This window comes from Alosa sapidissima, chromosome 13, assembly GCF_018492685.1.
Source record: "Alosa sapidissima isolate fAloSap1 chromosome 13, fAloSap1.pri, whole genome shotgun sequence".
Taxonomy (NCBI): Eukaryota; Metazoa; Chordata; class Actinopteri; order Clupeiformes; family Clupeidae; genus Alosa; species Alosa sapidissima.
The window spans coordinates 28529907-28538227 of record NC_055969.1 but is presented as its reverse complement, the minus strand read 5'-3'; the positions used below and the strand labels follow the sequence as shown (position 1 = coordinate 28538227).

General features: G+C 38.6%; 1 long non-coding RNA gene across 1 annotated transcript; it reads left to right on the top strand.

Moving 5' to 3' along the window:
* The first annotated feature begins 1302 nt into the window (after positions 1–1302).
* LOC121680287 lies at positions 1303–8103 on the top strand. Its single transcript, XR_006021638.1, has 3 exons — positions 1303–1332; positions 1446–1512; positions 7840–8103. It is a non-coding gene; the product is annotated as an uncharacterized LOC121680287 (long non-coding RNA).
* Positions 8104–8321: the final 218 nt, after the last annotated feature.

Below are 8321 nucleotides of genomic sequence, written 5' to 3'. Positions count from 1 at the left end.
TGCGGCTGCATTACCTGCCCCTTGTCATTTCCATGTAGACCCGCTTTCTCAACCCCAAATCAGGGACACTTTCAGCCCCACCCCCACCCCAAAATAAATAAATAAATAAATAATAATAATAATAATAATAATGACAAAGTAATTTTGTTTTAAAATATACATTTCTTAAGAAATACTACCGATTTGATACTGTTTTATATATATAATAAATATAAATTTATATTTATAAATGGTGCACTATCACTTTAAGAACATTGTCTACACATTCATAACATTTTGTCAGCAAATAAACCCAAATATACCCTATGGCTAGTCCACAAACTCTAACATTGTTTGTGCCACATTTATAGCACAATATTAACAATGATAAGCATACTATTAAGTTGGTATAAACAACCTTCATTCCTTTGGAAATAGAAGCATGTAATGACATGTTAGCTAGATTAACCTGTTAGCCAGCTACATGTATCTGAGTGGAATGTGTTTCAATTGGCATGTCATGTGCTTCACGTAAATGCTTAGTTTAAGGGAAACTAATTATTGAAGACTTCAAGACCCCAATTATATTACACAAATGCAAAGACCACTCTTCATATTCTATCACAGTCCAAAACACAGTGCGTGCAGCCTGTCAAAGTGCCCTCTCACATTTTATAAATGGTCAGTGGGAACCGAATAACTCTGCAATCTTCTCTGGCGTTGTTTTTGTTGTACTCATGATTTCCTTTTACAGTAGCCTAAAAGTTTCTCATTTTAAAAAAGGATAAATCAATTACCAACAATGACAAGCTAGCTGGAACCTGCCACGCGCTCAGACGCGTTCCCAATTAAAACGAGTAGGATAGATAGATAGATAGATAGATACTTTATTGATCCCGAAGGAGAAATTCAAGGATAACGTTCAAGTCAGATCTGCTGCATAATGGAGACTGAGGACCCAAAAAGTATCATCCTTATTCAGGCTACAGGTAAGATGCTGTTGGTACATTTTGACATTGTAAGCATTCTCTAAGATTGAAAATACATTTGCAATAAAGCTACTCTGGCTAAATTGTGGTGCTCTGAGCGCACGGGCGTAGATTTAGGGTGGGGCGCTAGGACTAGGGCCTAGTCCTAATCAAAATTTTAAGATGACAAAATTGTCCCCACCAATATTTTAGCGAACTTATTTGTGCTGCTTTTTATTCCAACAGCCAGCACGACATCGTCATTTGATTGGCTAAAAAAACGAGGGGAAGGGTTATCTGACACGCCCGCTACACGCACGGAGAGTGTCAAAGCACAGGCTACTTTGCACTGGCAGACGAGCGAGCGGGTGTGTCAACGACAACGGTAAGTTACAAGGGCTGTCTGCCAACATACCCCATAAAAGGCCAGAGTAAAACATTTTGATATTCATTTTGCCCTTCAGCATGTACATGTTTGCCCCTTTTTGTGGTTTGTAGATCAGTTATGCCACCCAAGAAGAAGAAAGGGGACATACAAAGCTTTTTCACTATGCAGAGTCTATAGGTAAAATAGCCTAACAAACAGCCATACAAATTGGCAACTGGCGACCAGGCTTTCAAATGCTGATTTTACTGTGTAAAATGACATTAGTTGTTAGGATATTACCCATGATATTGTCACAGCTAAACCTAGCTTCTGTAATCTTTCAACCAGAGTTAGGAGTCATGTTGGTGTGCCGCACGGATAGTCGCATAGCACAGAATAGAAGTCACCATCACTGACTGTTAATTGGGCTGCAAATCTTGCAGTCGCAATAAACTATGGATCCGAGACATTTTCCTGTTCCTATATTCTGTTAGGGTAATGTATTTGTGAATGTAGCCTGCACAATGCAAAGAAATAAAAGATAAACTATGGTGCATTATATATGAACATTGCGAGGCACCAGATATCTCTTCTGTGATCTCATCCCAGAAAGATTTTCTTTGACTTGTTAGTTTTTTGAACATTTATTTTATCTAATGGCATAGCAAACAGTGATGGCAGTAACGCGCATTCGTCTATTTTGACCACTTTTTTCGGTAACGAGTAATCTAACGCGCTACTATTTACAAACCAGTAATCAGATTAAAGTTACTTATCTAAGTCACTGTGCGTTACTATTTTTTGTCATTTTCCTTAGTGAAAAGATATATTCTTTGCTTTATTTTTGTCTCGGGGATTAACGCCGTGTAGGCCTAGGCTATGCTCACGTTTTCAGCATGAGGACAACTCACGTGTAAACCACGCAGCGACACAAACGTAAACAACAACGGAGGGAGGAGAGAGATGCACATTGTATCTCTATACAGGTATCAGTGGCGTCATGCCCATTGAAATAAAGGGGACACGTGCCCCCTCGGATTTTTCCTCCCTGATCATTTTTTTGATCATAACTTTGTTCCTATTATGCTCCATAATAAGCCTGAGCCTAAAACGACTCAAATGTATTCTTCTGGATGTGTAATAAACCGTAGCAAAATAGCTGAAGACCGGTCAACATCAGCCCTTTTCCTAAAATTGGTGTGTGTATGTTCCCGTAACAACTCACACGCGAATTGAGCACGCAATGTTTTGCTTGTGTTAAACTGTTACAGTTAACTTTAGGCTACAGTTTGAACAGTTGAACTGTTACAGTTACAGTTTAAACAGATAGGCTACAGTCAGGTTGAAGTGGTAAGTAGTCTAGCTAAGCAATAAAAAGTAGTGGAATTATTTGTAGTTGACCAGGAAATTTTGACTTGATGATCAAATAGTTAGAACTATGGATTTGATGTTGGCCGCGAATTCAGAGCATTACTTTAACGTTAGCCTACATGGTGTCAGTATAACGTAGCCTAGGCTACTCTTACAAATATTTGGCAAAGTCTCTTGGTTCAATTGTTTCCAGTTTCATAGAAACGAGGGTGTTAAATTTGCAGTGACTACAAAATCTAACCTAATAACATTAGGCCTACCAAGGCATTGCGTTGGATGTTTCTCCACTTGTTCTCTTCATGTATCTGGCAGCTAATCCATGTAGTGAAAAGGGATAGGCTACCCGTTCAAAAGGAGGCTTAAAGTTGTTTTATTTAAATAGGATCGCTATGACCGTGATGTAGAGGGTAAGAAAGTATAATAGTCTCTCTCGTGCTCATTTTTAAACTTTTATTTTTATTATCAGGTCACTTGCTCATGATTTGCTGGTAGCAACTTACAAATGAGGTAGCCTATTGCTTGCTATAATGGTAATGGCCTAGTAAAATATTTAGTGTTAACCTTACTCAGCACTGAAACCTGTCAAACTTCTCTCAAAGTCCTTCATCACATGAATTAAGATTAAAATAATTTAATTTCTGAGCACCACAAAGTCAGACCTCAGCAACTTTCTTAATGTAAGATTGTTCTTAGGTCACATATCAATCAAATCATAACAACTGCAATGGTACTGTTTTTAAAATCATGTGTAGTAGGCCTAAGTGTAAATGTGTGTGTCTAAACATGCTTTAATGAGCTTACACTTTAATGAGCTGAATTTGAGCTTACAGTTCTTTCACCATCCTATGTGTTTTACATTAACTTACAAAATAGATACTTTAGCTTAGTCCTCAGATAGAGGAGGGTTGCTGCTTCCTCTGTTAAAGGAGAATTCCGGTGTGATATTGAGCTAAAGTGTGTTGAAACATGATACTGAGTGTGAACGTACGTCTCATAGCCCATCTCAGCTTGTCCCCTGCACTCCAAAATCTGGCTCTAGTTAGCCGATGCTACCAACAGCTTTTTCAATGGTGGTGCTTCGGCATCGGGCTAGCCATGCAAATAAATCACTGTTTTACACCATTTACGAGGCTCAATGTATCTCCACACTTCATTGGTAGACTTCCGAGGGCCCTGACATTTAAAACGAGACATTGAGAACTTTGAAAAAGCACTGGTAGTTTACTTACAAGACGATTGATACAGACAGTATATTCACAAAGTTTAGCGTTTGCAGCCATCTTGAATTTAGTCACGATAAGTCGAGCGACGAGTAAGAATGAACAGGTATGATAAGGGAATACCTGTTCATTCTTACTCGTTGCTCTACATATCGTGACTAAATTCAAGATGGCTGCAAACGCTAAACTTCGTGAAGATACTGTCTGCATAAATCGTCTTGTAAGTAAACTACCAGTGCTTTTTCAAAGTTCTCAATGTCTCGTTTTAAATGTCAGGGCCCTCGGAAGTCTACCAATGAAGTGTGGAGATACATTGAGGCCACATTTACACATCGCCGGGTATTTAGAGAAACAAATATTTCCCCCCCCCCCGTTTTCAATAATAACATCGTGCACACAACATTGTTTTCAAATACGCTGTCGATTGCCATAATAACTATGCCAAACCTATGGGTGGCAGTGTAGGGAAAGGAATAAAGCCATGCTGGGCAATCAAAATCCTCAGAATCGACACCAACGACTAACACGAGCGACTTCCGGTTCCTTTCAAAACAGCAAACATGGCGCAAGGTTCGTTTGTATGGACAGACAGCGAAGTAGAGTTACTCCTTCGTGTAGCGTTAGACTACAAAAAATAAGTAAAAATTAGTAGCACCTTAACAGCATCTATGATAATCTTGATCAGTAGCCAAAGAAACTGTAAACATCAGGCGCTCACATGATGTTAAGGATTTTCTGGCGCATAATGTGACGTTTAAGAAGCTAAAACGCTGTTTATCCCTGTTGACACGGCAGCACATAACTGGCGTTATCAGAAATCTCCACTTTGGCCGGAGGTTTTAGAAATAATCGTTTTCTGTGATAAAAACGGGGTTTTGGTGTAAACGAGAGGCCAAACCACAGGGAAATATCTGCGTTTTCCCTTCGTGTAAACGGGGTCTGAGCCTCGTAAATGAAACACCATGTCACTTAAACGGCAACACGCCTACTATTGGCAGGTCCAGGGGCAGCTTCTTGTCACTGGCATGGAATGGTGTGACTTTGTTGTCTTTGCAGAAGATGACATGGTCATTCAAAGAATATACAGAGACACAGAGATTGCTGAAGTGATACGGGAGAGGGATCACTTTTCCTTTTATTTTTACATGTCTCTTTGTTTAAAATAATCTTTGTTCAATTACAACTGTTTAAAATTATCTTTGTTCACTTACAATAGTTCTACATTCAGTGTTCAGTTTACAATTGTTGTTGTTGTAGATTACTCAACTTTTTAAAATCATTTAATCAGTTCAAGTTTTAGTTTAGTAAAAATGAACAAAAACATCTCTACATTTGGCGATACCTGTGCACTTATAAAAATGAACAAAAACATCTCTACATTTGGCGATACCTGTGTACCCAATTGTCTCATAAGAGTAAAGCATAATGATAGTCTTGCACACTGCACTGTTTGTAACAGTGACTTTAGCATTGCTCACAGCGGGTTAAATGATTGCAAAAGAATTGTTGAGGTGAGTTTAACAAGTGTAATTTCATTTGCATATTACTCAGGCCTATACTAGATGGCTAGTTGCCAAGGCTACATGAAAAGGCCAAACTACCAAAATCTACATATTTTACCATCACAATTTCTATCAATAGGCCTTCCTTATTTGGTGTACTGACTAGACATTAACAAACATCTGAATTTCAGAACAAACATCTGAATTTCAGTATCTAAGTAGGTTAGGTTGGGATGTCTGCTATACATTGTTGACATTACTGTTAAAATGCACTTCCAGTATAGTGAGTATTGGCAAAACCGGTTATCATTTTTATGTTGAGGCGGTGGGGGTGTTGTCGGCAGCTGCTGAAAGTAACTAATAAAGTAACTTGTAATCTAACTAAGTTACTTTTTAAAGGAGTAATCATAGACTGTAAAAAATATGGACAAAGCGTCTGACGTCACCCATAGATTTTCTGAAGAACGGTTATGAAGCCGTTTATGGGGGGTATGGGCGGCGCCATCTTGGAAAACCTTGGGAAATCCTAACCCCGCCCACCTCCTGGCCAATCCATATATGGGTAAAAGGGCGGGGCTCTGTATGAGACTGAGCAAGCCGGTGAACCCACCTCGTCGTCAGCCGAGCAGCCTCAGCTAAGCTATCTGTAACGTTAGGCCTACAAGATGGACTGGCACAGACGTTGGTGTAACATAATTTGCTGGTAAGTTTGATCTGCTAACGTGAAGTTCATGTATGTTTCTTAATGCCATGTTCAGACACTTTTTAATTTTGTATGCTGAAAGGTATTCGGGTGAACGGTTAAAAAAGTTGAGTTTGCAGATTCTAGCTTCTAGGTAAAATAAACTAACGTTAGCCATCCCTCCCTTGCTGAAGTTACGGTAAAATAACGTAGAGTAATTTAGCAGTTTAGCGTTACAGGTTCAGCAACTCATACTGACAAAAATGTATCTTTGCCTTTATTGTTTTGTGATTAACGTTACCCATCTCATATCCTCAGTGGCAGCCATCATTGTAACGTTAATTAATTTACGATAACATCAGCCAGATCGCTGTATTCTGTCAACGTGTGGTGTGAATTGATAACAAAATCGTAGTATGGTATTAGTTAACTTGTACATAATTAATTATTTTTGATTAACTCTTAATATCACGTTTTGAAATCGCTATATTGCTCTAAAGTTGTCAGTGGTAGCTTGGTCTAAGACAGTGGTCCCCAAACTTTTTCTTCCGAGGGCCAGCTCACTATGCCTGGCTCTAAGAGAGGGCCAGAGACTCGGAGTATATTAGTAACCATAAATAGCTTAGTGCTGTGAACAACAGCAGTCTACCTTAGTTGAATATTCCATTACATTTAATCATAGGCTACTGCAATTTACCATTGTTAGCTGTGTTTATATTGCCATCATACAATATCAGTGTAAAATGTAGCTGAAATGAAATAATACTAATAGCAGAGAAATAATATTAGCAGGTAGTCCCAAAAGTGTATTTTATTCAAAATGTTTTATTCAAAACTCTGAACTCTGTGTCTTTGCATACACAGCTCAACTTGTGAACAAGCAATATCCTACAAATAATTTGAAGTTCTCAAACTATGAGAGTTTTATGAAGTGCTGGCAAAAACATCTGAAATGACCACTTTCACTCACCTGATGAGAACTTTGTGAATTGTGAATTTGTACATTTGAATAAGTGCATAAAAATAGAAATAATTATCCCAGATAGTCCCAGAAATATGACTTGAATAAAAGTTAGTTAGTTATTAACAATTAATTGATAAACTTTTAGAATACTTTGAGCACTGATGCAGTCAGCATAGGCCTCTTACATTGTTTGCAGGTAGGCCTACATTTCATTCCCTTTTCGATGGCAAACGCGAAACAGCGCCAAAACAACCACCAGTGGACAGAAAGAGTATTACATTGGTACTGTTAAGACTCGTCATAGAGAATGAATGGGGGAAATTACGGAGGTTATAGTTTGACGATGTTGTACTCCCATGCGGGCCAGATGCTATATACCACGGATATCTTTTGGGGGGCCACCCAAAATGAAGTGGCGGGCCGTATCTGGCCCGCGGGCCATAGTTTGGGGACCACTGGTCTAAGATGACATTGACATTTCTCATCGGTGGCCATTTCACGATCCAGCGTTCATGTTCGGTTAGCTTGCCTTATTTCCCATTCTTGTCAGGCTATTATCAACATCAAAACGTTAAATCCAGTTACAGTGTCCGGTGTTTGGCATAACAATGGCAATTTTAGTGTAGTTTGTCACTGAAGACCCATTTCAAATTGTACAATAGTACTACAGCATTGTACAATAACTGTACTTTTGTTGATTACAACAAGTAGTGTTGGTTTGCATTATTGTATTATCTTGTAAGATATATAGGTACTAATGAAATGTTTACCTTTCTATTTTGGCAGTTCACCATGGGGAGGAGGCGGCAAGGAGGTCCATGGGCTCTAACCTGGGACTAGAGATCCAGGTGATGTGGTTTGGCTGGGGTGTGGTGATATTGAACCCATTGAGACTATACAGTACATTTCACTTTATGTCTATTGATGGACTGTTACACCTACCCTTTACTTATGCCAAACCCATTTCTGTTCTTTAAATATCAGAAAGCAAACTTACTGTTGATGGCACTGAACTTCCACTTGGAAATGTTTATGGAACTTTTCTGAACTGTGAATTACATTAAAACTCATGCCAAACCAATTTGCCTGTGTTCTCAAACATTTATACAAATCTGTCAGCTTCAGTCAGTAGGTTGAATTGAAGACCCAGATGCAAAAGTGAAGGTGATTTTTTTACTTGTATATCTTGAGCATTACAGGTAACCACTGAATTTGTGAAACTAAAATAACAAAAACTAATATGTACTAAGCTAGTACATATTCAATAC